General features: G+C 50.6%; 44 non-coding genes across 44 annotated transcripts; all 44 read left to right on the forward strand.

Annotated features, from left to right (window-relative positions):
* Positions 1–7: 7 nt before the first annotated feature.
* On the forward strand, positions 8–79 carry Trnat-cgu (transfer RNA threonine (anticodon CGU)). The gene has a single exon. It is a non-coding gene; the product is annotated as a tRNA-Thr (tRNA).
* A 323-nt stretch (positions 80–402) lies between these two features.
* On the forward strand, positions 403–476 carry Trnan-guu (transfer RNA asparagine (anticodon GUU)). Its single transcript has one exon. It is a non-coding gene; the product is annotated as a tRNA-Asn (tRNA).
* A 689-nt stretch (positions 477–1165) lies between these two features.
* Trnat-cgu (transfer RNA threonine (anticodon CGU)) lies at positions 1166–1237 on the forward strand. The gene has a single exon. It is a non-coding gene; the product is annotated as a tRNA-Thr (tRNA).
* A 323-nt stretch (positions 1238–1560) lies between these two features.
* Positions 1561–1634, forward strand: Trnan-guu (transfer RNA asparagine (anticodon GUU)). The gene has a single exon. It is a non-coding gene; the product is annotated as a tRNA-Asn (tRNA).
* A 689-nt stretch (positions 1635–2323) lies between these two features.
* Trnat-cgu (transfer RNA threonine (anticodon CGU)) lies at positions 2324–2395 on the forward strand. Its single transcript has one exon. It is a non-coding gene; the product is annotated as a tRNA-Thr (tRNA).
* Positions 2396–2717: 322 nt separating this feature from the next.
* Positions 2718–2791, forward strand: Trnan-guu (transfer RNA asparagine (anticodon GUU)). Its single transcript has one exon. It is a non-coding gene; the product is annotated as a tRNA-Asn (tRNA).
* A 689-nt stretch (positions 2792–3480) lies between these two features.
* Positions 3481–3552, forward strand: Trnat-cgu (transfer RNA threonine (anticodon CGU)). Its single transcript has one exon. It is a non-coding gene; the product is annotated as a tRNA-Thr (tRNA).
* Positions 3553–3875: 323 nt separating this feature from the next.
* Positions 3876–3949, forward strand: Trnan-guu (transfer RNA asparagine (anticodon GUU)). The gene has a single exon. It is a non-coding gene; the product is annotated as a tRNA-Asn (tRNA).
* Positions 3950–4638: 689 nt separating this feature from the next.
* Trnat-cgu (transfer RNA threonine (anticodon CGU)) lies at positions 4639–4710 on the forward strand. The gene has a single exon. It is a non-coding gene; the product is annotated as a tRNA-Thr (tRNA).
* Positions 4711–5033: 323 nt separating this feature from the next.
* Trnan-guu (transfer RNA asparagine (anticodon GUU)) lies at positions 5034–5107 on the forward strand. The gene has a single exon. It is a non-coding gene; the product is annotated as a tRNA-Asn (tRNA).
* A 689-nt stretch (positions 5108–5796) lies between these two features.
* On the forward strand, positions 5797–5868 carry Trnat-cgu (transfer RNA threonine (anticodon CGU)). Its single transcript has one exon. It is a non-coding gene; the product is annotated as a tRNA-Thr (tRNA).
* A 323-nt stretch (positions 5869–6191) lies between these two features.
* Trnan-guu (transfer RNA asparagine (anticodon GUU)) lies at positions 6192–6265 on the forward strand. The gene has a single exon. It is a non-coding gene; the product is annotated as a tRNA-Asn (tRNA).
* A 689-nt stretch (positions 6266–6954) lies between these two features.
* On the forward strand, positions 6955–7026 carry Trnat-cgu (transfer RNA threonine (anticodon CGU)). Its single transcript has one exon. It is a non-coding gene; the product is annotated as a tRNA-Thr (tRNA).
* Positions 7027–7349: 323 nt separating this feature from the next.
* On the forward strand, positions 7350–7423 carry Trnan-guu (transfer RNA asparagine (anticodon GUU)). The gene has a single exon. It is a non-coding gene; the product is annotated as a tRNA-Asn (tRNA).
* A 689-nt stretch (positions 7424–8112) lies between these two features.
* Trnat-cgu (transfer RNA threonine (anticodon CGU)) lies at positions 8113–8184 on the forward strand. The gene has a single exon. It is a non-coding gene; the product is annotated as a tRNA-Thr (tRNA).
* Positions 8185–8507: 323 nt separating this feature from the next.
* Trnan-guu (transfer RNA asparagine (anticodon GUU)) lies at positions 8508–8581 on the forward strand. The gene has a single exon. It is a non-coding gene; the product is annotated as a tRNA-Asn (tRNA).
* A 689-nt stretch (positions 8582–9270) lies between these two features.
* Positions 9271–9342, forward strand: Trnat-cgu (transfer RNA threonine (anticodon CGU)). Its single transcript has one exon. It is a non-coding gene; the product is annotated as a tRNA-Thr (tRNA).
* A 323-nt stretch (positions 9343–9665) lies between these two features.
* Trnan-guu (transfer RNA asparagine (anticodon GUU)) lies at positions 9666–9739 on the forward strand. Its single transcript has one exon. It is a non-coding gene; the product is annotated as a tRNA-Asn (tRNA).
* A 682-nt stretch (positions 9740–10421) lies between these two features.
* Trnat-cgu (transfer RNA threonine (anticodon CGU)) lies at positions 10422–10493 on the forward strand. Its single transcript has one exon. It is a non-coding gene; the product is annotated as a tRNA-Thr (tRNA).
* Positions 10494–10816: 323 nt separating this feature from the next.
* On the forward strand, positions 10817–10890 carry Trnan-guu (transfer RNA asparagine (anticodon GUU)). Its single transcript has one exon. It is a non-coding gene; the product is annotated as a tRNA-Asn (tRNA).
* Positions 10891–11572: 682 nt separating this feature from the next.
* On the forward strand, positions 11573–11644 carry Trnat-cgu (transfer RNA threonine (anticodon CGU)). The gene has a single exon. It is a non-coding gene; the product is annotated as a tRNA-Thr (tRNA).
* Positions 11645–11967: 323 nt separating this feature from the next.
* On the forward strand, positions 11968–12041 carry Trnan-guu (transfer RNA asparagine (anticodon GUU)). The gene has a single exon. It is a non-coding gene; the product is annotated as a tRNA-Asn (tRNA).
* Positions 12042–12730: 689 nt separating this feature from the next.
* Positions 12731–12802, forward strand: Trnat-cgu (transfer RNA threonine (anticodon CGU)). The gene has a single exon. It is a non-coding gene; the product is annotated as a tRNA-Thr (tRNA).
* A 323-nt stretch (positions 12803–13125) lies between these two features.
* Trnan-guu (transfer RNA asparagine (anticodon GUU)) lies at positions 13126–13199 on the forward strand. The gene has a single exon. It is a non-coding gene; the product is annotated as a tRNA-Asn (tRNA).
* Positions 13200–13888: 689 nt separating this feature from the next.
* On the forward strand, positions 13889–13960 carry Trnat-cgu (transfer RNA threonine (anticodon CGU)). The gene has a single exon. It is a non-coding gene; the product is annotated as a tRNA-Thr (tRNA).
* A 323-nt stretch (positions 13961–14283) lies between these two features.
* Positions 14284–14357, forward strand: Trnan-guu (transfer RNA asparagine (anticodon GUU)). Its single transcript has one exon. It is a non-coding gene; the product is annotated as a tRNA-Asn (tRNA).
* A 689-nt stretch (positions 14358–15046) lies between these two features.
* Positions 15047–15118, forward strand: Trnat-cgu (transfer RNA threonine (anticodon CGU)). Its single transcript has one exon. It is a non-coding gene; the product is annotated as a tRNA-Thr (tRNA).
* Positions 15119–15441: 323 nt separating this feature from the next.
* Trnan-guu (transfer RNA asparagine (anticodon GUU)) lies at positions 15442–15515 on the forward strand. Its single transcript has one exon. It is a non-coding gene; the product is annotated as a tRNA-Asn (tRNA).
* A 689-nt stretch (positions 15516–16204) lies between these two features.
* Trnat-cgu (transfer RNA threonine (anticodon CGU)) lies at positions 16205–16276 on the forward strand. The gene has a single exon. It is a non-coding gene; the product is annotated as a tRNA-Thr (tRNA).
* Positions 16277–16599: 323 nt separating this feature from the next.
* On the forward strand, positions 16600–16673 carry Trnan-guu (transfer RNA asparagine (anticodon GUU)). The gene has a single exon. It is a non-coding gene; the product is annotated as a tRNA-Asn (tRNA).
* A 689-nt stretch (positions 16674–17362) lies between these two features.
* On the forward strand, positions 17363–17434 carry Trnat-cgu (transfer RNA threonine (anticodon CGU)). Its single transcript has one exon. It is a non-coding gene; the product is annotated as a tRNA-Thr (tRNA).
* A 323-nt stretch (positions 17435–17757) lies between these two features.
* Trnan-guu (transfer RNA asparagine (anticodon GUU)) lies at positions 17758–17831 on the forward strand. Its single transcript has one exon. It is a non-coding gene; the product is annotated as a tRNA-Asn (tRNA).
* A 689-nt stretch (positions 17832–18520) lies between these two features.
* Positions 18521–18592, forward strand: Trnat-cgu (transfer RNA threonine (anticodon CGU)). Its single transcript has one exon. It is a non-coding gene; the product is annotated as a tRNA-Thr (tRNA).
* A 323-nt stretch (positions 18593–18915) lies between these two features.
* Trnan-guu (transfer RNA asparagine (anticodon GUU)) lies at positions 18916–18989 on the forward strand. The gene has a single exon. It is a non-coding gene; the product is annotated as a tRNA-Asn (tRNA).
* A 689-nt stretch (positions 18990–19678) lies between these two features.
* Positions 19679–19750, forward strand: Trnat-cgu (transfer RNA threonine (anticodon CGU)). The gene has a single exon. It is a non-coding gene; the product is annotated as a tRNA-Thr (tRNA).
* A 323-nt stretch (positions 19751–20073) lies between these two features.
* Positions 20074–20147, forward strand: Trnan-guu (transfer RNA asparagine (anticodon GUU)). The gene has a single exon. It is a non-coding gene; the product is annotated as a tRNA-Asn (tRNA).
* A 689-nt stretch (positions 20148–20836) lies between these two features.
* On the forward strand, positions 20837–20908 carry Trnat-cgu (transfer RNA threonine (anticodon CGU)). The gene has a single exon. It is a non-coding gene; the product is annotated as a tRNA-Thr (tRNA).
* A 323-nt stretch (positions 20909–21231) lies between these two features.
* Positions 21232–21305, forward strand: Trnan-guu (transfer RNA asparagine (anticodon GUU)). Its single transcript has one exon. It is a non-coding gene; the product is annotated as a tRNA-Asn (tRNA).
* A 689-nt stretch (positions 21306–21994) lies between these two features.
* Positions 21995–22066, forward strand: Trnat-cgu (transfer RNA threonine (anticodon CGU)). Its single transcript has one exon. It is a non-coding gene; the product is annotated as a tRNA-Thr (tRNA).
* A 323-nt stretch (positions 22067–22389) lies between these two features.
* Trnan-guu (transfer RNA asparagine (anticodon GUU)) lies at positions 22390–22463 on the forward strand. The gene has a single exon. It is a non-coding gene; the product is annotated as a tRNA-Asn (tRNA).
* A 689-nt stretch (positions 22464–23152) lies between these two features.
* On the forward strand, positions 23153–23224 carry Trnat-cgu (transfer RNA threonine (anticodon CGU)). The gene has a single exon. It is a non-coding gene; the product is annotated as a tRNA-Thr (tRNA).
* Positions 23225–23547: 323 nt separating this feature from the next.
* On the forward strand, positions 23548–23621 carry Trnan-guu (transfer RNA asparagine (anticodon GUU)). Its single transcript has one exon. It is a non-coding gene; the product is annotated as a tRNA-Asn (tRNA).
* A 687-nt stretch (positions 23622–24308) lies between these two features.
* Positions 24309–24380, forward strand: Trnat-cgu (transfer RNA threonine (anticodon CGU)). The gene has a single exon. It is a non-coding gene; the product is annotated as a tRNA-Thr (tRNA).
* Positions 24381–24703: 323 nt separating this feature from the next.
* Trnan-guu (transfer RNA asparagine (anticodon GUU)) lies at positions 24704–24777 on the forward strand. The gene has a single exon. It is a non-coding gene; the product is annotated as a tRNA-Asn (tRNA).
* Positions 24778–25026: the final 249 nt, after the last annotated feature.

A 25026-nucleotide genomic window follows, 5' to 3' on the forward strand; every position in this document is an offset into this window, starting at 1 on the left:
AGCTGCCGCCTTCTTAGCTCAGTGGTAGAGCACTGGTCTCGTAAACCAGGGGTCGTGAGTTCGAACCTCACAGAAGGCATTCATTTTTTTAACCTTCCCGCAAGGAGCGGAGCTATCTCGAGCAGCATCTAACACATGGCAGTACACTGAATGAAAGGGATGTTCTACAACCTATAACAAGTATCATGCTGGCCTCAGAGGTTTTCTGATTGCATAGGCAGAACAGTGGTTTGTATGCATTTTGTAGTATGATGTCATGCTTGGCGATGTCATTCGTGTACGAGCCTCGCTACAGTGTGCATGCATTTTATCCATGTGAAGAGGCGTAAGCAGGTGCTACCACTCTGCGAGATTCCTGCAGAAGGCATACGAATTGCGTTGAGATGCAGAGCACAAGTCAAGGCCTCCGTGGCGCAATCGGCTAGCGCGTTCGGCTGTTAACCGAAAGGTTGGTGGTTCGAGCCCACCCGGGGGCGAAATCGTTTTAACCGTCACCGAGGTGAGGACATACGTCAACTTTGTTAGAGATACACAGCTAGTGTGACAACTTGGCTGTGTTTGAGTGATGCCACAGAGCCTTATACACATTCAGCCAAGTGACACTGTAGGTAAAAACATGGCCCTACACAGACGTTCTACTGTTTTCCTATTTCTTCGTCATGTGTGACACTGCAGTAGAGCGACGCCCACTACAAAAGACGTATTCTTTACATTCAATTTCAGCGTATACGTCGCGAGTGCCATATGACAGGGCCTGTCTCTCGATGTCGATTTCTATTTGGTGTCTCTTAAGTGTCGGTCTGCAGTAGGCCGCTGCTGGCCGAGCGACGTGCAGTCGCCTTACATGAAGCCCCATGGGCAACGCTAGTGCCACTGTCGACAACAGCATACTGCAGCCAGAGAGAGGAGCCGAAAGGCGCATTTCGCAGTCGAGCCACACAATCCAACAAACTGTGCACTAGGTCAAGATTGTGCAGACCGCAAACGTTTGGTGGCACGACGCTCGTCGTCGATCGTAAGGGCGAAACAGTCAAGAGATGTGGAAAACGGCCATGTGGACACCCCCAGCAGCAGCTGTGTGCCAAATCCAATATCTGGTCGAGGGCTGCAAGATTCAGCATGATGAAGTGACAATTCGGGGAGAGCTCACAAACGCAAAGCTGCCGCCTTCTTAGCTCAGTGGTAGAGCACTGGTCTCGTAAACCAGGGGTCGTGAGTTCGAACCTCACAGAAGGCATTCATTTTTTTAACCTTCCCGCAAGGAGCGGAGCTATCTCGAGCAGCATCTAACACATGGCAGTACACTGAATGAAAGGGATGTTCTACAACCTATAACAAGTATCATGCTGGCCTCAGAGGTTTTCTGATTGCATAGGCAGAACAGTGGTTTGTATGCATTTTGTAGTATGATGTCATGCTTGGCGATGTCATTCGTGTACGAGCCTCGCTACAGTGTGCATGCATTTTATCCATGTGAAGAGGCGTAAGCAGGTGCTACCACTCTGCGAGATTCCTGCAGAAGGCATACGAATTGCGTTGAGATGCAGAGCACAAGTCAAGGCCTCCGTGGCGCAATCGGCTAGCGCGTTCGGCTGTTAACCGAAAGGTTGGTGGTTCGAGCCCACCCGGGGGCGAAATCGTTTTAACCGTCACCGAGGTGAGGACATACGTCAACTTTGTTAGAGATACACAGCTAGTGTGACAACTTGGCTGTGTTTGAGTGATGCCACAGAGCCTTATACACATTCAGCCAAGTGACACTGTAGGTAAAAACATGGCCCTACACAGACGTTTCACTGTTTTCCTATTTCTTCGTCATGTGTGACACTGCAGTAGAGCGACGCCCACTACAAAAGACGTATTCTTTACATTCAATTTCAGCGTATACGTCGCGAGTGCCATATGACAGGGCCTGTCTCTCGATGTCGATTTCTATTTGGTGTCTCTTAAGTGTCGGTCTGCAGTAGGCCGCTGCTGGCCGAGCGACGTGCAGTCGCCTTACATGAAGCCCCATGGGCAACGCTAGTGCCACTGTCGACAACAGCATACTGCAGCCAGAGAGAGGAGCCGAAAGGCGCATTTCGCAGTCGAGCCACACAATCCAACAAACTGTGCACTAGGTCAAGATTGTGCAGACCGCAAACGTTTGGTGGCACGACGCTCGTCGTCGATCGTAAGGGCGAAACAGTCAAGAGATGTGGAAAACGGCCATGTGGACACCCCCAGCAGCAGCTGTGTGCCAAATCCAATATCTGGTCGAGGGCTGCAAGATTCAGCATGATGAAGTGACAATTCGGGGAGAGCTCACAAACGCAAAGCTGCCGCCTTCTTAGCTCAGTGGTAGAGCACTGGTCTCGTAAACCAGGGGTCGTGAGTTCGAACCTCACAGAAGGCATTCATTTTTTTAACCTTCCCGCAAGGAGCGGAGCTATCTCGAGCAGCATCTAACACATGGCAGTACACTGAATGAAAGGGATGTTCTACAACCTATAACAAGTATCATGCTGGCCTCAGAGGTTTTCTGATTGCATAGGCAGAACAGTGGTTTGTATGCATTTTGTAGTATGATGTCATGCTTGGCGATGTCATCGTGTACGAGCCTCGCTACAGTGTGCATGCATTTTATCCATGTGAAGAGGCGTAAGCAGGTGCTACCACTCTGCGAGATTCCTGCAGAAGGCATACGAATTGCGTTGAGATGCAGAGCACAAGTCAAGGCCTCCGTGGCGCAATCGGCTAGCGCGTTCGGCTGTTAACCGAAAGGTTGGTGGTTCGAGCCCACCCGGGGGCGAAATCGTTTTAACCGTCACCGAGGTGAGGACATACGTCAACTTTGTTAGAGATACACAGCTAGTGTGACAACTTGGCTGTGTTTGAGTGATGCCACAGAGCCTTATACACATTCAGCCAAGTGACACTGTAGGTAAAAACATGGCCCTACACAGACGTTCTACTGTTTTCCTATTTCTTCGTCATGTGTGACACTGCAGTAGAGCGACGCCCACTACAAAAGACGTATTCTTTACATTCAATTTCAGCGTATACGTCGCGAGTGCCATATGACAGGGCCTGTCTCTCGATGTCGATTTCTATTTGGTGTCTCTTAAGTGTCGGTCTGCAGTAGGCCGCTGCTGGCCGAGCGACGTGCAGTCGCCTTACATGAAGCCCCATGGGCAACGCTAGTGCCACTGTCGACAACAGCATACTGCAGCCAGAGAGAGGAGCCGAAAGGCGCATTTCGCAGTCGAGCCACACAATCCAACAAACTGTGCACTAGGTCAAGATTGTGCAGACCGCAAACGTTTGGTGGCACGACGCTCGTCGTCGATCGTAAGGGCGAAACAGTCAAGAGATGTGGAAAACGGCCATGTGGACACCCCCAGCAGCAGCTGTGTGCCAAATCCAATATCTGGTCGAGGGCTGCAAGATTCAGCATGATGAAGTGACAATTCGGGGAGAGCTCACAAACGCAAAGCTGCCGCCTTCTTAGCTCAGTGGTAGAGCACTGGTCTCGTAAACCAGGGGTCGTGAGTTCGAACCTCACAGAAGGCATTCATTTTTTTAACCTTCCCGCAAGGAGCGGAGCTATCTCGAGCAGCATCTAACACATGGCAGTACACTGAATGAAAGGGATGTTCTACAACCTATAACAAGTATCATGCTGGCCTCAGAGGTTTTCTGATTGCATAGGCAGAACAGTGGTTTGTATGCATTTTGTAGTATGATGTCATGCTTGGCGATGTCATTCGTGTACGAGCCTCGCTACAGTGTGCATGCATTTTATCCATGTGAAGAGGCGTAAGCAGGTGCTACCACTCTGCGAGATTCCTGCAGAAGGCATACGAATTGCGTTGAGATGCAGAGCACAAGTCAAGGCCTCCGTGGCGCAATCGGCTAGCGCGTTCGGCTGTTAACCGAAAGGTTGGTGGTTCGAGCCCACCCGGGGGCGAAATCGTTTTAACCGTCACCGAGGTGAGGACATACGTCAACTTTGTTAGAGATACACAGCTAGTGTGACAACTTGGCTGTGTTTGAGTGATGCCACAGAGCCTTATACACATTCAGCCAAGTGACACTGTAGGTAAAAACATGGCCCTACACAGACGTTTCACTGTTTTCCTATTTCTTCGTCATGTGTGACACTGCAGTAGAGCGACGCCCACTACAAAAGACGTATTCTTTACATTCAATTTCAGCGTATACGTCGCGAGTGCCATATGACAGGGCCTGTCTCTCGATGTCGATTTCTATTTGGTGTCTCTTAAGTGTCGGTCTGCAGTAGGCCGCTGCTGGCCGAGCGACGTGCAGTCGCCTTACATGAAGCCCCATGGGCAACGCTAGTGCCACTGTCGACAACAGCATACTGCAGCCAGAGAGAGGAGCCGAAAGGCGCATTTCGCAGTCGAGCCACACAATCCAACAAACTGTGCACTAGGTCAAGATTGTGCAGACCGCAAACGTTTGGTGGCACGACGCTCGTCGTCGATCGTAAGGGCGAAACAGTCAAGAGATGTGGAAAACGGCCATGTGGACACCCCCAGCAGCAGCTGTGTGCCAAATCCAATATCTGGTCGAGGGCTGCAAGATTCAGCATGATGAAGTGACAATTCGGGGAGAGCTCACAAACGCAAAGCTGCCGCCTTCTTAGCTCAGTGGTAGAGCACTGGTCTCGTAAACCAGGGGTCGTGAGTTCGAACCTCACAGAAGGCATTCATTTTTTTAACCTTCCCGCAAGGAGCGGAGCTATCTCGAGCAGCATCTAACACATGGCAGTACACTGAATGAAAGGGATGTTCTACAACCTATAACAAGTATCATGCTGGCCTCAGAGGTTTTCTGATTGCATAGGCAGAACAGTGGTTTGTATGCATTTTGTAGTATGATGTCATGCTTGGCGATGTCATTCGTGTACGAGCCTCGCTACAGTGTGCATGCATTTTATCCATGTGAAGAGGCGTAAGCAGGTGCTACCACTCTGCGAGATTCCTGCAGAAGGCATACGAATTGCGTTGAGATGCAGAGCACAAGTCAAGGCCTCCGTGGCGCAATCGGCTAGCGCGTTCGGCTGTTAACCGAAAGGTTGGTGGTTCGAGCCCACCCGGGGGCGAAATCGTTTTAACCGTCACCGAGGTGAGGACATACGTCAACTTTGTTAGAGATACACAGCTAGTGTGACAACTTGGCTGTGTTTGAGTGATGCCACAGAGCCTTATACACATTCAGCCAAGTGACACTGTAGGTAAAAACATGGCCCTACACAGACGTTCTACTGTTTTCCTATTTCTTCGTCATGTGTGACACTGCAGTAGAGCGACGCCCACTACAAAAGACGTATTCTTTACATTCAATTTCAGCGTATACGTCGCGAGTGCCATATGACAGGGCCTGTCTCTCGATGTCGATTTCTATTTGGTGTCTCTTAAGTGTCGGTCTGCAGTAGGCCGCTGCTGGCCGAGCGACGTGCAGTCGCCTTACATGAAGCCCCATGGGCAACGCTAGTGCCACTGTCGACAACAGCATACTGCAGCCAGAGAGAGGAGCCGAAAGGCGCATTTCGCAGTCGAGCCACGCAATCCAACAAACTGTGCACTAGGTCAAGATTGTGCAGACCGCAAACGTTTGGTGGCACGACGCTCGTCGTCGATCGTAAGGGCGAAACAGTCAAGAGATGTGGAAAACGGCCATGTGGACACCCCCAGCAGCAGCTGTGTGCCAAATCCGATATCTGGTCGAGGGCTGCAAGATTCAGCATGATGAAGTGACAATTCGGGGAGAGCTCACAAACGCAAAGCTGCCGCCTTCTTAGCTCAGTGGTAGAGCACTGGTCTCGTAAACCAGGGGTCGTGAGTTCGAACCTCACAGAAGGCATACATTTTTTTAACCTTCCCGCAAGGAGCGGAGCTATCTCGAGCAGCATCTAACACATGGCAGTACACTGAATGAAAGGGATGTTCTACAACCTATAACAAGTATCATGCTGGCCTCAGAGGTTTTCTGATTGCATAGGCAGAACAGTGGTTTGTATGCATTTTGTAGTATGATGTCATGCTTGGCGATGTCATTCGTGTACGAGCCTCGCTACAGTGTGCATGCATTTTATCCATGTGAAGAGGCGTAAGCAGGTGCTACCACTCTGCGAGATTCCTGCAGAAGGCATACGAATTGCGTTGAGATGCAGAGCACAAGTCAAGGCCTCCGTGGCGCAATCGGCTAGCGCGTTCGGCTGTTAACCGAAAGGTTGGTGGTTCGAGCCCACCCGGGGGCGAAATCGTTTTAACCGTCACCGAGGTGAGGACATACGTCAACTTTGTTAGAGATACACAGCTAGTGTGACAACTTGGCTGTGTTTGAGTGATGCCACAGAGCCTTATACACATTCAGCCAAGTGACACTGTAGGTAAAAACATGGCCCTACACAGACGTTTCACTGTTTTCCTATTTCTTCGTCATGTGTGACACTGCAGTAGAGCGACGCCCACTACAAAAGACGTATTCTTTACATTCAATTTCAGCGTATACGTCGCGAGTGCCATATGACAGGGCCTGTCTCTCGATGTCGATTTCTATTTGGTGTCTCTTAAGTGTCGGTCTGCAGTAGGCCGCTGCTGGCCGAGCGACGTGCAGTCGCCTTACATGAAGCCCCATGGGCAACGCTAGTGCCACTGTCGACAACAGCATACTGCAGCCAGAGAGAGGAGCCGAAAGGCGCATTTCGCAGTCGAGCCACACAATCCAACAAACTGTGCACTAGGTCAAGATTGTGCAGACCGCAAACGTTTGGTGGCACGACGCTCGTCGTCGATCGTAAGGGCGAAACAGTCAAGAGATGTGGAAAACGGCCATGTGGACACCCCCAGCAGCAGCTGTGTGCCAAATCCAATATCTGGTCGAGGGCTGCAAGATTCAGCATGATGAAGTGACAATTCGGGGAGAGCTCACAAACGCAAAGCTGCCGCCTTCTTAGCTCAGTGGTAGAGCACTGGTCTCGTAAACCAGGGGTCGTGAGTTCGAACCTCACAGAAGGCATTCATTTTTTTAACCTTCCCGCAAGGAGCGGAGCTATCTCGAGCAGCATCTAACACATGGCAGTACACTGAATGAAAGGGATGTTCTACAACCTATAACAAGTATCATGCTGGCCTCAGAGGTTTTCTGATTGCATAGGCAGAACAGTGGTTTGTATGCATTTTGTAGTATGATGTCATGCTTGGCGATGTCATTCGTGTACGAGCCTCGCTACAGTGTGCATGCATTTTATCCATGTGAAGAGGCGTAAGCAGGTGCTACCACTCTGCGAGATTCCTGCAGAAGGCATACGAATTGCGTTGAGATGCAGAGCACAAGTCAAGGCCTCCGTGGCGCAATCGGCTAGCGCGTTCGGCTGTTAACCGAAAGGTTGGTGGTTCGAGCCCACCCGGGGGCGAAATCGTTTTAACCGTCACCGAGGTGAGGACATACGTCAACTTTGTTAGAGATACACAGCTAGTGTGACAACTTGGCTGTGTTTGAGTGATGCCACAGAGCCTTATACACATTCAGCCAAGTGACACTGTAGGTAAAAACATGGCCCTACACAGACGTTCTACTGTTTTCCTATTTCTTCGTCATGTGTGACACTGCAGTAGAGCGACGCCCACTACAAAAGACGTATTCTTTACATTCAATTTCAGCGTATACGTCGCGAGTGCCATATGACAGGGCCTGTCTCTCGATGTCGATTTCTATTTGGTGTCTCTTAAGTGTCGGTCTGCAGTAGGCCGCTGCTGGCCGAGCGACGTGCAGTCGCCTTACATGAAGCCCCATGGGCAACGCTAGTGCCACTGTCGACAACAGCATACTGCAGCCAGAGAGAGGAGCCGAAAGGCGCATTTCGCAGTCGAGCCACGCAATCCAACAAACTGTGCACTAGGTCAAGATTGTGCAGACCGCAAACGTTTGGTGGCACGACGCTCGTCGTCGATCGTAAGGGCGAAACAGTCAAGAGATGTGGAAAACGGCCATGTGGACACCCCCAGCAGCAGCTGTGTGCCAAATCCGATATCTGGTCGAGGGCTGCAAGATTCAGCATGATGAAGTGACAATTCGGGGAGAGCTCACAAACGCAAAGCTGCCGCCTTCTTAGCTCAGTGGTAGAGCACTGGTCTCGTAAACCAGGGGTCGTGAGTTCGAACCTCACAGAAGGCATTCATTTTTTTAACCTTCCCGCAAGGAGCGGAGCTATCTCGAGCAGCATCTAACACATGGCAGTACACTGAATGAAAGGGATGTTCTACAACCTATAACAAGTATCATGCTGGCCTCAGAGGTTTTCTGATTGCATAGGCAGAACAGTGGTTTGTATGCATTTTGTAGTATGATGTCATGCTTGGCGATGCCATTCGTGTACGAGCCTCGCTACAGTGTGCATGCATTTTATCCATGTGAAGAGGCGTAAGCAGGTGCTACCATTCTGCGAGATTCCTGCAGAAGGCATACGAATTGCGTTGAGATGCAGAGCACAAGTCAAGGCCTCCGTGGCGCAATCGGCTAGCGCGTTCGGCTGTTAACCGAAAGGTTGGTGGTTCGAGCCCACCTGGGGGCGAAATCGTTTTAACCGTCACCGAGGTGAGGACATACGTCAACTTTGTTAGAGATACACAGCTAGTGTGACAACTTGGCTGTGTTTGAGTGATGCCACAGAGCCTTATACACATTCAGCCAAGTGACACTGTAGGTAAAAACATGGCCCTACACAGACGTTCTACTGTTTTCCTATTTCTTCGTCATGTGTGACACTGCAGTAGAGCGACGCCCACTACAAAAGACGTATTCTTTACATTCAATTTCAGCGTATACGTCGCGAGTGCCATATGACAGGGCCTGTCTCTCGATGTCGATTTCTATTTGGTGTCTCTTAAGTGTCGGTCTGCAGTAGGCCGCTGCTGGCCGAGCGACGTGCAGTCGCCTTACATGAAGCCCCATGGGCAACGCTAGTGCCACTGTCGACAACAGCATACTGCAGCCAGAGAGAGGAGCCGAAAGGCGCATTTCGCAGTCGAGCCACACAATCCAACAAACTGTGCACTAGGTCAAGATTGTGCAGACCGCAAACGTTTGGTGGCACGACGCTCGTCGTCGATCGTAAGGGCGAAACAGTCAAGAGATGTGGAAAACGGCCATGTGGACACCCCCAGCAGCAGCTGTGTGCCAAATCCAATATCTGGTCGAGGGCTGCAAGATTCAGCATGATGAAGTGACAATTCGGGGAGAGCTCACAAACGTAAAGCTGCCGCCTTCTTAGCTCAGTGGTAGAGCACTGGTCTCGTAAACCAGGGGTCGTGAGTTCGAACCTCACAGAAGGCATTCATTTTTTTAACCTTCCCGCAAGGAGCGGAGCTATCTCGAGCAGCATCTAACACATGGCAGTACACTGAATGAAAGGGATGTTCTACAACCTATAACAAGTATCATGCTGGCCTCAGAGTTTTTCTGATTGCATAGGCAGAACAGTGGTTTGTATGCATTTTGTAGTATGATGTCATGCTTGGCGATGCCATTCGTGTACGAGCCTCGCTACAGTGTGCATGCATTTTATCCATGTGAAGAGGCGTAAGCAGGTGCTACCACTCTGCGAGATTCCTGCAGAAGGCATACGAATTGCGTTGAGATGCAGAGCACAAGTCAAGGCCTCCGTGGCGCAATCGGCTAGCGCGTTCGGCTGTTAACCGAAAGGTTGGTGGTTCGAGCCCACCCGGGGGCGAAATCGTTTTAACCGTCACCGAGGTGAGGACATACGTCAACTTTGTTAGAGATACACAGCTAGTGTGACAACTTGGCTGTGTTTGAGTGATGCCACAGAGCCTTATACACATTCAGCCAAGTGACACTGTAGGTAAAAACATGGCCCTACACAGACGTTCTACTGTTTTCCTATTTCTTCGTCATGTGTGACACTGCAGTAGAGCGACGCCCACTACAAAAGACGTATTCTTTACATTCAATTTCAGCGTATACGTCGCGAGTGCCATATGACAGGGCCTGTCTCTCGATGTCGATTTCTATTTGGTGTCTCTTAAGTGTCGGTCTGCAGTAGGCCGCTGCTGGCCGAGCGACGTGCAGTCGCCTTACATGAAGCCCCATGGGCAACGCTAGTGCCACTGTCGACAACAGCATACTGCAGCCAGAGAGAGGAGCCGAAAGGCGCATTTCGCAGTCGAGCCACGCAATCCAACAAACTGTGCACTAGGTCAAGATTGTGCAGACCGCAAACGTTTGGTGGCACGACGCTCGTCGTCGATCGTAAGGGCGAAACAGTCAAGAGATGTGGAAAACGGCCATGTGGCAACGGCAGCTGTGTGCCAAATCCGATATCTGGTCGAGGGCTGCAAGATTCAGCATGATGAAGTGACAATTCGGGGAGAGCTCACAAACGCAAAGCTGCCGCCTTCTTAGCTCAGTGGTAGAGCACTGGTCTCGTAAACCAGGGGTCGTGAGTTCGAACCTCACAGAAGGCATTCATTTTTTTAACCTTCCCGCAAGGAGCGGAGCTATCTCGAGCAGCATCTAACACATGGCAGTACACTGAATGAAAGGGATGTTCTACAACCTATAACAAGTATCATGCTGGCCTCAGAGGTTTTCTGATTGCATAGGCAGAACAGTGGTTTGTATGCATTTTGTAGTATGATGTCATGCTTGGCGATGTCATTCGTGTACGAGCCTCGCTACAGTGTGCATGCATTTTATCCATGTGAAGAGGCGTAAGCAGGTGCTACCACTCTGCGAGATTCCTGCAGAAGGCATACGAATTGCGTTGAGATGCAGAGCACAAGTCAAGGCCTCCGTGGCGCAATCGGCTAGCGCGTTCGGCTGTTAACCGAAAGGATGGTGGTTCGAGCCCACCCGGGGGCGAAATCGTTTTAACCGTCACCGAGGTGAGGACATACGTCAACTTTGTTAGAGATACACAGCTAGTGTGACAACTTGGCTGTGTTTGAGTGATGCCACAGAGCCTTATACACATTCAGCCAAGTGACACTGTAGGTAAAAACATGGCCCTACACAGACGTTCTACTGTTTTCCTATTTCTTCGTCATGTGTGACACTGCAGTAGAGCGACGCCCACTACAAAAGACGTATTCTTTACATTCAATTTCAGCGTATACGTCGCGAGTGCCATATGACAGGGCCTGTCTCTCGATGTCGATTTCTATTTGGTGTCTCTTAAGTGTCGGTCTGCAGTAGGCCGCTGCTGGCCGAGCGACGTGCAGTCGCCTTACATGAAGCCCCATGGGCAACGCTAGTGCCACTGTCGACAACAGCATACTGCAGCCAGAGAGAGGAGCCGAAAGGCGCATTTCGCAGTCGAGCCACGCAATCCAACAAACTGTGCACTAGGTCAAGATTGTGCAGACCGCAAACGTTTGGTGGCACGACGCTCGTCGTCGATCGTAAGGGCGAAACAGTCAAGAGATGTGGAAAACGGCCATGTGGCAACGGCAGCTGTGTGCCAAATCCGATATCTGGTCGAGGGCTGCAAGATTCAGCATGATGAAGTGACAATTCGGGGAGAGCTCACAAACGCAAAGCTGCCGCCTTCTTAGCTCAGTGGTAGAGCACTGGTCTCGTAAACCAGGGGTCGTGAGTTCGAACCTCACAGAAGGCATTCATTTTTTTAACCTTCCCGCAAGGAGCGGAGCTATCTCGAGCAGCATCTAACACATGGCAGTACACTGAATGAAAGGGATGTTCTACAACCTATAACAAGTATCATGCTGGCCTCAGAGGTTTTCTGATTGCATAGGCAGAACAGTGGTTTGTATGCATTTTGTAGTATGATGTCATGCTTGGCGATGTCATTCGTGTACGAGCCTCGCTACAGTGTGCATGCATTTTATCCATGTGAAGAGGCGTAAGCAGGTGCTACCACTCTGCGAGATTCCTGCAGAAGGCATACGAATTGCGTTGAGATGCAGAGCACAAGTCAAGGCCTCCGTGGCGCAATCGGCTAGCGCGTTCGGCTGTTAACCGAAAGGATGGTGGTTCGAGCCCACCCGGGGGCGAAATCGTTTTAACCGTCACCGAGGTGAGGACATACGTCAACTTTGTTAGAGATACACAGCTAGTGTGACAACTTGGCTGTGTTTGAGTGATGCCACAGAGCCTTATACACATTCAGCCAAGTGACACTGTAGGTAAAAACATGGCCCTACACAGACGTTCTACTGTTTTCCTATTTCTTCGTCATGTGTGACACTGCAGTAGAGCGACGCCCACTACAAAAGACGTATTCTTTACATTCAATTTCAGCGTATACGTCGCGAGTGCCATATGACAGGGCCTGTCTCTCGATGTCGATTTCTATTTGGTGTCTCTTAAGTGTCGGTCTGCAGTAGGCCGCTGCTGGCCGAGCGACGTGCAGTCGCCTTACATGAAGCCCCATGGGCAACGCTAGTGCCACTGTCGACAACAGCATACTGCAGCCAGAGAGAGGAGCCGAAAGGCGCATTTCGCAGTCGAGCCACGCAATCCAACAAACTGTGCACTAGGTCAAGATTGTGCAGACCGCAAACGTTTGGTGGCACGACGCTCGTCGTCGATCGTAAGGGCGAAACAGTCAAGAGATGTGGAAAACGGCCATGTGGACACCCCCAGCAGCAGCTGTGTGCCAAATCCGATATCTGGTCGAGGGCTGCAAGATTCAGCATGATGAAGTGACAATTCGGGGAGAGCTCACAAACGCAAAGCTGCCGCCTTCTTAGCTCAGTGGTAGAGCACTGGTCTCGTAAACCAGGGGTCGTGAGTTCGAACCTCACAGAAGGCATTCATTTTTTTAACCTTCCCGCAAGGAGCGGAGCTATCTCGAGCAGCATCTAACACATGGCAGTACACTGAATGAAAGGGATGTTCTACAACCTATAACAAGTATCATGCTGGCCTCAGAGGTTTTCTGAATGCATAGGCAGAACAGTGGTTTGTATGCATTTTGTAGTATGATGTCATGCTTGGCGATGCCATTCGTGTACGAGCCTCGCTACAGTGTGCATGCATTTTATCCATGTGAAGAGGCGTAAGCAGGTGCTACCATTCTGCGAGATTCCTGCAGAAGGCATACGAATTGCGTTGAGATGCAGAGCACAAGTCAAGGCCTCCGTGGCGCAATCGGCTAGCGCGTTCGGCTGTTAACCGAAAGGTTGGTGGTTAGAGCCCACCTGGGGGCGAAATCGTTTTAACCGTCACCGAGGTGAGGACATACGTCAACTTTGTTAGAGATACACAGCTAGTGTGACAACTTGGCTGTGTTTGAGTGATGCCACAGAGCCTTATACACATTCAGCCAAGTGACACTGTAGGTAAAAACATGGCCCTACACAGACGTTCTACTGTTTTCCTATTTCTTCGTCATGTGTGACACTGCAGTAGAGCGACGCCCACTACAAAAGACGTATTCTTTACATTCAATTTCAGCGTATACGTCGCGAGTGCCATATGACAGGGCCTGTCTCTCGATGTCGATTTCTATTTGGTGTCTCTTAAGTGTCGGTCTGCAGTAGGCCGCTGCTGGCCGAGCGACGTGCAGTCGCCTTACATGAAGCCCCATGGGCAACGCTAGTGCCACTGTCGACAACAGCATACTGCAGCCAGAGAGAGGAGCCGAAAGGCGCATTTCGCAGTCGAGCCACGCAATCCAACAAACTGTGCACTAGGTCAAGATTGTGCAGACCGCAAACGTTTGGTGGCACGACGCTCGTCGTCGATCGTAAGGGCGAAACAGTCAAGAGATGTGGAAAACGGCCATGTGGACACCCCCAGCAGCAGCTGTGTGCCAAATCCGATATCTGGTCGAGGGCTGCAAGATTCAGCATGATGAAGTGACAATTCGGGGAGAGCTCACAAACGCAAAGCTGCCGCCTTCTTAGCTCAGTGGTAGAGCACTGGTCTCGTAAACCAGGGGTCGTGAGTTCGAACCTCACAGAAGGCATTCATTTTTTTAACCTTCCCGCAAGGAGCGGAGCTATCTCGAGCAGCATCTAACACATGGCAGTACACTGAATGAAAGGGATGTTCTACAACCTATAACAAGTATCATGCTGGCCTCAGAGGTTTTCTGATTGCATAGGCAGAACAGTGGTTTGTATGCATTTTGTAGTATGATGTCATGCTTGGCGATGCCATTCGTGTACGAGCCTCGCTACAGTGTGCATGCATTTTATCCATGTGAAGAGGCGTAAGCAGGTGCTACCATTCTGCGAGATTCCTGCAGAAGGCATACGAATTGCGTTGAGATGCAGAGCACAAGTCAAGGCCTCCGTGGCGCAATCGGCTAGCGCGTTCGGCTGTTAACCGAAAGGTTGGTGGTTCGAGCCCACCCGGGGGCGAAATCGTTTTAACCGTCACCGAGGTGAGGACATACGTCAACTTTGTTAGAGATACACAGCTAGTGTGACAACTTGGCTGTGTTTGAGTGATGCCACAGAGCCTTATACACATTCAGCCAAGTGACACTGTAGGTAAAAACATGGCCCTACACAGACGTTCTACTGTTTTCCTATTTCTTCGTCATGTGTGACACTGCAGTAGAGCGACGCCCACTACAAAAGACGTATTCTTTACATTCAATTTCAGCGTATACGTCGCGAGTGCCATATGACAGGGCCTGTCTCTCGATGTCGATTTCTATTTGGTGTCTCTTAAGTGTCGGTCTGCAGTAGGCCGCTGCTGGCCGAGCGACGTGCAGTCGCCTTACATGAAGCCCCATGGGCAACGCTAGTGCCACTGTCGACAACAGCATACTGCAGCCAGAGAGAGGAGCCGAAAGGCGCATTTCGCAGTCGAGCCACGCAATCCAACAAACTGTGCACTAGGTCAAGATTGTGCAGACCGCAAACGTTTGGTGGCACGACGCTCGTCGTCGATCGTAAGGGCGAAACAGTCAAGAGATGTGGAAAACGGCCATGTGGACACCCCCAGCAGCAGCTGTGTGCCAAATCCGATATCTGGTCGAGGGCTGCAAGATTCAGCATGATGAAGTGACAATTCGGGGAGAGCTCACAAACGCAAAGCTGCCGCCTTCTTAGCTCAGTGGTAGAGCACTGGTCTCGTAAACCAGGGGTCGTGAGTTCGAACCTCACAGAAGGCATTCATTTTTTTAACCTTCCCGCAAGGAGCGGAGCTATCTCGAGCAGCATCTAACACATGGCAGTACACTGAATGAAAGGGATGTTCTACAACCTATAACAAGTATCATGCTGGCCTCAGAGGTTTTCTGATTGCATAGGCAGAACAGTGGTTTGTATGCATTTTGTAGTATGATGTCATGCTTGGCGATGTCATTCGTGTACGAGCCTCGCTACAGTGTGCATGCATTTTATCCATGTGAAGAGGCGTAAGCAGGTGCTACCATTCTGCGAGATTCCTGCAGAAGGCATACGAATTGCGTTGAGATGCAGAGCACAAGTCAAGGCCTCCGTGGCGCAATCGGCTAGCGCGTTCGGCTGTTAACCGAAAGGTTGGTGGTTCGAGCCCACCCGGGGGCGAAATCGTTTTAACCGTCACCGAGGTGAGGACATACGTCAACTTTGTTAGAGATACACAGCTAGTGTGACAACTTGGCTGTGTTTGAGTGATGCCACAGAGCCTTATACACATTCAGCCAAGTGACACTGTAGGTAAAAACATGGCCCTACACAGACGTTCTACTGTTTTCCTATTTCTTCGTCATGTGTGACACTGCAGTAGAGCGACGCCCACTACAAAAGACGTATTCTTTACATTCAATTTCAGCGTATACGTCGCGAGTGCCATATGACAGGGCCTGTCTCTCGATGTCGATTTCTATTTGGTGTCTCTTAAGTGTCGGTCTGCAGTAGGCCGCTGCTGGCCGAGCGACGTGCAGTCGCCTTACATGAAGCCCCATGGGCAACGCTAGTGCCACTGTCGACAACAGCATACTGCAGCCAGAGAGAGGAGCCGAAAGGCGCATTTCGCAGTCGAGCCACGCAATCCAACAAACTGTGCACTAGGTCAAGATTGTGCAGACCGCAAACGTTTGGTGGCACGACGCTCGTCGTCGATCGTAAGGGCGAAACAGTCAAGAGATGTGGAAAACGGCCATGTGGACACCCCCAGCAGCAGCTGTGTGCCAAATCCGATATCTGGTCGAGGGCTGCAAGATTCAGCATGATGAAGTGACAATTCGGGGAGAGCTCACAAACGCAAAGCTGCCGCCTTCTTAGCTCAGTGGTAGAGCACTGGTCTCGTAAACCAGGGGTCGTGAGTTCGAACCTCACAGAAGGCATTCATTTTTTTAACCTTCCCGCAAGGAGCGGAGCTATCTCGAGCAGCATCTAACACATGGCAGTACACTGAATGAAAGGGATGTTCTACAACCTATAACAAGTATCATGCTGGCCTCAGAGGTTTTCTGATTGCATAGGCAGAACAGTGGTTTGTATGCATTTTGTAGTATGATGTCATGCTTGGCGATGTCATTCGTGTACGAGCCTCGCTACAGTGTGCATGCATTTTATCCATGTGAAGAGGCGTAAGCAGGTGCTACCACTCTGCGAGATTCCTGCAGAAGGCATACGAATTGCGTTGAGATGCAGAGCACAAGTCAAGGCCTCCGTGGCGCAATCGGCTAGCGCGTTCGGCTGTTAACCGAAAGGATGGTGGTTCGAGCCCACCCGGGGGCGAAATCGTTTTAACCGTCACCGAGGTGAGGACATACGTCAACTTTGTTAGAGATACACAGCTAGTGTGACAACTTGGCTGTGTTTGAGTGATGCCACAGAGCCTTATACACATTCAGCCAAGTGACACTGTAGGTAAAAACATGGCCCTACACAGACGTTCTACTGTTTTCCTATTTCTTCGTCATGTGTGACACTGCAGTAGAGCGACGCCCACTACAAAAGACGTATTCTTTACATTCAATTTCAGCGTATACGTCGCGAGTGCCATATGACAGGGCCTGTCTCTCGATGTCGATTTCTATTTGGTGTCTCTTAAGTGTCGGTCTGCAGTAGGCCGCTGCTGGCCGAGCGACGTGCAGTCGCCTTACATGAAGCCCCATGGGCAACGCTAGTGCCACTGTCGACAACAGCATACTGCAGCCAGAGAGAGGAGCCGAAAGGCGCATTTCGCAGTCGAGCCACGCAATCCAACAAACTGTGCACTAGGTCAAGATTGTGCAGACCGCAAACGTTTGGTGGCACGACGCTCGTCGTCGATCGTAAGGGCGAAACAGTCAAGAGATGTGGAAAACGGCCATGTGGACACCCCCAGCAGCAGCTGTGTGCCAAATCCGATATCTGGTCGAGGGCTGCAAGATTCAGCATGATGAAGTGACAATTCGGGGAGAGCTCACAAACGCAAAGCTGCCGCCTTCTTAGCTCAGTGGTAGAGCACTGGTCTCGTAAACCAGGGGTCGTGAGTTCGAACCTCACAGAAGGCATTCATTTTTTTAACCTTCCCGCAAGGAGCGGAGCTATCTCGAGCAGCATCTAACACATGGCAGTACACTGAATGAAAGGGATGTTCTACAACCTATAACAAGTATCATGCTGGCCTCAGAGGTTTTCTGAATGCATAGGCAGAACAGTGGTTTGTATGCATTTTGTAGTATGATGTCATGCTTGGCGATGCCATTCGTGTACGAGCCTCGCTACAGTGTGCATGCATTTTATCCATGTGAAGAGGCGTAAGCAGGTGCTACCATTCTGCGAGATTCCTGCAGAAGGCATACGAATTGCGTTGAGATGCAGAGCACAAGTCAAGGCCTCCGTGGCGCAATCGGCTAGCGCGTTCGGCTGTTAACCGAAAGGTTGGTGGTTAGAGCCCACCTGGGGGCGAAATCGTTTTAACCGTCACCGAGGTGAGGACATACGTCAACTTTGTTAGAGATACACAGCTAGTGTGACAACTTGGCTGTGTTTGAGTGATGCCACAGAGCCTTATACACATTCAGCCAAGTGACACTGTAGGTAAAAACATGGCCCTACACAGACGTTCTACTGTTTTCCTATTTCTTCGTCATGTGTGACACTGCAGTAGAGCGACGCCCACTACAAAAGACGTATTCTTTACATTCAATTTCAGCGTATACGTCGCGAGTGCCATATGACAGGGCCTGTCTCTCGATGTCGATTTCTATTTGGTGTCTCTTAAGTGTCGGTCTGCAGTAGGCCGCTGCTGGCCGAGCGACGTGCAGTCGCCTTACATGAAGCCCCATGGGCAACGCTAGTGCCACTGTCGACAACAGCATACTGCAGCCAGAGAGAGGAGCCGAAAGGCGCATTTCGCAGTCGAGCCACGCAATCCAACAAACTGTGCACTAGGTCAAGATTGTGCAGACCGCAAACGTTTGGTGGCACGACGCTCGTCGTCGATCGTAAGGGCGAAACAGTCAAGAGATGTGGAAAACGGCCATGTGGACACCCCCAGCAGCAGCTGTGTGCCAAATCCGATATCTGGTCGAGGGCTGCAAGATTCAGCATGATGAAGTGACAATTCGGGGAGAGCTCACAAACGCAAAGCTGCCGCCTTCTTAGCTCAGTGGTAGAGCACTGGTCTCGTAAACCAGGGGTCGTGAGTTCGAACCTCACAGAAGGCATTCATTTTTTTAACCTTCCCGCAAGGAGCGGAGCTATCTCGAGCAGCATCTAACACATGGCAGTACACTGAATGAAAGGGATGTTCTACAACCTATAACAAGTATCATGCTGGCCTCAGAGGTTTTCTGATTGCATAGGCAGAACAGTGGTTTGTATGCATTTTGTAGTATGATGTCATGCTTGGCGATGCCATTCGTGTACGAGCCTCGCTACAGTGTGCATGCATTTTATCCATGTGAAGAGGCGTAAGCAGGTGCTACCATTCTGCGAGATTCCTGCAGAAGGCATACGAATTGCGTTGAGATGCAGAGCACAAGTCAAGGCCTCCGTGGCGCAATCGGCTAGCGCGTTCGGCTGTTAACCGAAAGGTTGGTGGTTCGAGCCCACCCGGGGGCGAAATCGTTTTAACCGTCACCGAGGTGAGGACATACGTCAACTTTGTTAGAGATACACAGCTAGTGTGACAACTTGGCTGTGTTTGAGTGATGCCACAGAGCCTTATACACATTCAGCCAAGTGACACTGTAGGTAAAAACATGGCCCTACACAGACGTTCTACTGTTTTCCTATTTCTTCGTCATGTGTGACACTGCAGTAGAGCGACGCCCACTACAAAAGACGTATTCTTTACATTCAATTTCAGCGTATACGTCGCGAGTGCCATATGACAGGGCCTGTCTCTCGATGTCGATTTCTATTTGGTGTCTCTTAAGTGTCGGTCTGCAGTAGGCCGCTGCTGGCCGAGCGACGTGCAGTCGCCTTACATGAAGCCCCATGGGCAACGCTAGTGCCACTGTCGACAACAGCATACTGCAGCCAGAGAGAGGAGCCGAAAGGCGCATTTCGCAGTCGAGCCACGCAATCCAACAAACTGTGCACTAGGTCAAGATTGTGCAGACCGCAAACGTTTGGTGGCACGACGCTCGTCGTCGATCGTAAGGGCGAAACAGTCAAGAGATGTGGAAAACGGCCATGTGGACACCCCCAGCAGCAGCTGTGTGCCAAATCCGATATCTGGTCGAGGGCTGCAAGATTCAGCATGATGAAGTGACAATTCGGGGAGAGCTCACAAACGCAAAGCTGCCGCCTTCTTAGCTCAGTGGTAGAGCACTGGTCTCGTAAACCAGGGGTCGTGAGTTCGAACCTCACAGAAGGCATTCATTTTTTTAACCTTCCCGCAAGGAGCGGAGCTATCTCGAGCAGCATCTAACACATGGCAGTACACTGAATGAAAGGGATGTTCTACAACCTATAACAAGTATCATGCTGGCCTCAGAGGTTTTCTGATTGCATAGGCAGAACAGTGGTTTGTATGCATTTTGTAGTATGATGTCATGCTTGGCGATGTCATTCGTGTACGAGCCTCGCTACAGTGTGCATGCATTTTATCCATGTGAAGAGGCGTAAGCAGGTGCTACCATTCTGCGAGATTCCTGCAGAAGGCATACGAATTGCGTTGAGATGCAGAGCACAAGTCAAGGCCTCCGTGGCGCAATCGGCTAGCGCGTTCGGCTGTTAACCGAAAGGTTGGTGGTTCGAGCCCACCCGGGGGCGAAATCGTTTTAACCGTCACCGAGGTGAGGACATACGTCAACTTTGTTAGAGATACACAGCTAGTGTGACAACTTGGCTGTGTTTGAGTGATGCCACAGAGCCTTATACACATTCAGCCAAGTGACACTGTAGGTAAAAACATGGCCCTACACAGACGTTCTACTGTTTTCCTATTTCTTCGTCATGTGTGACACTGCAGTAGAGCGACGCCCACTACAAAAGACGTATTCTTTACATTCAATTTCAGCGTATACGTCGCGAGTGCCATATGACAGGGCCTGTCTCTCGATGTCGATTTCTATTTGGTGTCTCTTAAGTGTCGGTCTGCAGTAGGCCGCTGCTGGCCGAGCGACGTGCAGTCGCCTTACATGAAGCCCCATGGGCAACGCTAGTGCCACTGTCGACAACAGCATACTGCAGCCAGAGAGAGGAGCCGAAAGGCGCATTTCGCAGTCGAGCCACGCAATCCAACAAACTGTGCACTAGGTCAAGATTGTGCAGACCGCAAACGTTTGGTGGCACGACGCTCGTCGTCGATCGTAAGGGCGAAACAGTCAAGAGATGTGGAAAACGGCCATGTGGACACCCCCAGCAGCAGCTGTGTGCCAAATCCGATATCTGGTCGAGGGCTGCAAGATTCAGCATGATGAAGTGACAATTCGGGGAGAGCTCACAAACGCAAAGCTGCCGCCTTCTTAGCTCAGTGGTAGAGCACTGGTCTCGTAAACCAGGGGTCGTGAGTTCGAACCTCACAGAAGGCATTCATTTTTTTAACCTTCCCGCAAGGAGCGGAGCTATCTCGAGCAGCATCTAACACATGGCAGTACACTGAATGAAAGGGATGTTCTACAACCTATAACAAGTATCATGCTGGCCTCAGAGGTTTTCTGATTGCATAGGCAGAACAGTGGTTTGTATGCATTTTGTAGTATGATGTCATGCTTGGCGATGTCATTCGTGTACGAGCCTCGCTACAGTGTGCATGCATTTTATCCATGTGAAGAGGCGTAAGCAGGTGCTACCATTCTGCGAGATTCCTGCAGAAGGCATACGAATTGCGTTGAGATGCAGAGCACAAGTCAAGGCCTCCGTGGCGCAATCGGCTAGCGCGTTCGGCTGTTAACCGAAAGGTTGGTGGTTCGAGCCCACCCGGGGGCGAAATCGTTTTAACCGTCACCGAGGTGAGGACATACGTCAACTTTGTTAGAGATACACAGCTAGTGTGACAACTTGGCTGTGTTTGAGTGATGCCACAGAGCCTTATACACATTCAGCCAAGTGACACTGTAGGTAAAAACATGGCCCTACACAGACGTTCTACTGTTTTCCTATTTCTTCGTCATGTGTGACACTGCAGTAGAGCGACGCCCACTACAAAAGACGTATTCTTTACATTCAATTTCAGCGTATACGTCGCGAGTGCCATATGACAGGGCCTGTCTCTCGATGTCGATTTCTATTTGGTGTCTCTTAAGTGTCGGTCTGCAGTAGGCCGCTGCTGGCCGAGCGACGTGCAGTCGCCTTACATGAAGCCCCATGGGCAACGCTAGTGCCACTGTCGACAACAGCATACTGCAGCCAGAGAGAGGAGCCGAAAGGCGCATTTCGCAGTCGAGCCACGCAATCCAACAAACTGTGCACTAGGTCAAGATTGTGCAGACCGCAAACGTTTGGTGGCACGACGCTCGTCGTCGATCGTAAGGGCGAAACAGTCAAGAGATGTGGAAAACGGCCATGTGGACACCCCCAGCAGCAGCTGTGTGCCAAATCCGATATCTGGTCGAGGGCTGCAAGATTCAGCATGATGAAGTGACAATTCGGGGAGAGCTCACAAACGCAAAGCTGCCGCCTTCTTAGCTCAGTGGTAGAGCACTGGTCTCGTAAACCAGGGGTCGTGAGTTCGAACCTCACAGAAGGCATTCATTTTTTTAACCTTCCCGCAAGGAGCGGAGCTATCTCGAGCAGCATCTAACACATGGCAGTACACTGAATGAAAGGGATGTTCTACAACCTATAACAAGTATCATGCTGGCCTCAGAGGTTTTCTGATTGCATAGGCAGAACAGTGGTTTGTATGCATTTTGTAGTATGATGTCATGCTTGGCGATGTCATTCGTGTACGAGCCTCGCTACAGTGTGCATGCATTTTATCCATGTGAAGAGGCGTAAGCAGGTGCTACCATTCTGCGAGATTCCTGCAGAAGGCATACGAATTGCGTTGAGATGCAGAGCACAAGTCAAGGCCTCCGTGGCGCAATCGGCTAGCGCGTTCGGCTGTTAACCGAAAGGTTGGTGGTTCGAGCCCACCCGGGGGCGAAATCGTTTTAACCGTCACCGAGGTGAGGACATACGTCAACTTTGTTAGAGATACACAGCTAGTGTGACAACTTGGCTGTGTTTGAGTGATGCCACAGAGCCTTATACACATTCAGCCAAGTGACACTGTAGGTAAAAACATGGCCCTACACAGACGTTCTACTGTTTTCCTATTTCTTCGTCATGTGTGACACTGCAGTAGAGCGACGCCCACTACAAAAGACGTATTCTTTACATTCAATTTCAGCGTATACGTCGCGAGTGCCATATGACAGGGCCTGTCTCTCGATGTCGATTTCTATTTGGTGTCTCTTAAGTGTCGGTCTGCAGTAGGCCGCTGCTGGCCGAGCGACGTGCAGTCGCCTTACATGAAGCCCCATGGGCAACGCTAGTGCCACTGTCGACAACAGCATACTGCAGCCAGAGAGAGGAGCCGAAAGGCGCATTTCGCAGTCGAGCCACGCAATCCAACAAACTGTGCACTAGGTCAAGATTGTGCAGACCGCAAACGTTTGGTGGCACGACGCTCGTCGTCGATCGTAAGGGCGAAACAGTCAAGAGATGTGGAAAACGGCCATGTGGACACCCCCAGCAGCAGCTGTGTGCCAAATCCGATATCTGGTCGAGGGCTGCAAGATTCAGCATGATGAAGTGACAATTCGGGGAGAGCTCACAAACGCAAAGCTGCCGCCTTCTTAGCTCAGTGGTAGAGCACTGGTCTCGTAAACCAGGGGTCGTGAGTTCGAACCTCACAGAAGGCATTCATTTTTTTAACCTTCCCGCAAGGAGCGGAGCTATCTCGAGCAGCATCTAACACATGACAGTACACTGAATGAAAGGGATGTTCTACAACCTATAACAAGTATCATGCTGGCCTCAGAGGTTTTCTGATTGCATAGGCAGAACAGTGGTTTGTATGCATTTTGTAGTATGATGTCATGCTTGGCGATGTCATTCGTGTACGAGCCTCGCTACAGTGTGCATGCATTTTATCCATGTGAAGAGGCGTAAGCAGGTGCTACCATTCTGCGAGATTCCTGCAGAAGGCATACGAATTGCGTTGAGATGCAGAGCACAAGTCAAGGCCTCCGTGGCGCAATCGGCTAGCGCGTTCGGCTGTTAACCGAAAGGTTGGTGGTTCGAGCCCACCCGGGGGCGAAATCGTTTTAACCGTCACCGAGGTGAGGACATACGTCAACTTTGTTAGAGATACACAGCTAGTGTGACAACTTGGCTGTGTTTGAGTGATGCCACAGAGCCTTATACACATTCAGCCAAGTGACACTGTAGGTAAAAACATGGCCCTACACAGACGTTCTACTGTTTTCCTATTTCTTCGTCATGTGTGACACTGCAGTAGAGCGACGCCCACTACAAAAGACGTATTCTTTACATTCAATTTCAGCGTATACGTCGCGAGTGCCATATGACAGGGCCTGTCTCTCGATGTCGATTTCTATTTGGTGTCTCTTAAGTGTCGGTCTGCAGTAGGCCGCTGCTGGCCGAGCGACGTGCAGTCGCCTTACATGAAGCCCCATGGGCAACGCTAGTGCCACTGTCGACAACAGCATACTGCAGCCAGAGAGAGGAGCCGAAAGGCGCATTTCGCAGTCGAGCCACGCAATCCAACAAACTGTACTAGGTCAAGATTGTGCAGACCGCAAACGTTTGGTGGCACGACGCTCGTCGTCGATCGTAAGGGCGAAACAGTCAAGAGATGTGGAAAACGGCCATGTGGACACCCCCAGCAGCAGCTGTGTGCCAAATCCGATATCTGGTCGAGGGCTGCAAGATTCAGCATGATGAAGTGACAATTCGGGGAGAGCTCACAAACGCAAAGCTGCCGCCTTCTTAGCTCAGTGGTAGAGCACTGGTCTCGTAAACCAGGGGTCGTGAGTTCGAACCTCACAGAAGGCGTTCATTTTTTTAACCTTCCCGCAAGGAGCGGAGCTATCTCGAGCAGCATCTAACACATGGCAGTACACTGAATGAAAGGGATGTTCTACAACCTATAACAAGTATCATGCTGGCCTCAGAGGTTTTCTGATTGCATAGGCAGAACAGTGGTTTGTATGCATTTTGTAGTATGATGTCATGCTTGGCGATGTCATTCGTGTACGAGCCTCGCTACAGTGTGCATGCATTTTATCCATGTGAAGAGGCGTAAGCAGGTGCTACCATTCTGCGAGATTCCTGCAGAAGGCATACGAATTGCGTTGAGATGCAGAGCACAAGTCAAGGCCTCCGTGGCGCAATCGGCTAGCGCGTTCGGCTGTTAACCGAAAGGTTGGTGGTTCGAGCCCACCCGGGGGCGAAATCGTTTTAACCGTCACCGAGGTGAGGACATACGTCAACTTTGTTAGAGATACACAGCTAGTGTGACAACTTGGCTGTGTTTGAGTGATGCCACAGAGCCTTATACACATTCAGCCAAGTGACACTGTAGGTAAAAACATGGCCCTACACAGACGTTCTACTGTTTTCCTATTTCTTCGTCATGTGTGACACTGCAGTAGAGCGACGCCCACTACAAAAGACGTATTCTTTACATTCAATTTCAGCG

Source organism: Schistocerca cancellata, unplaced genomic scaffold, assembly GCF_023864275.1.
Source record: "Schistocerca cancellata isolate TAMUIC-IGC-003103 unplaced genomic scaffold, iqSchCanc2.1 HiC_scaffold_831, whole genome shotgun sequence".
Lineage (NCBI taxonomy): Eukaryota > Metazoa > Arthropoda > Insecta > Orthoptera > Acrididae > Schistocerca > Schistocerca cancellata.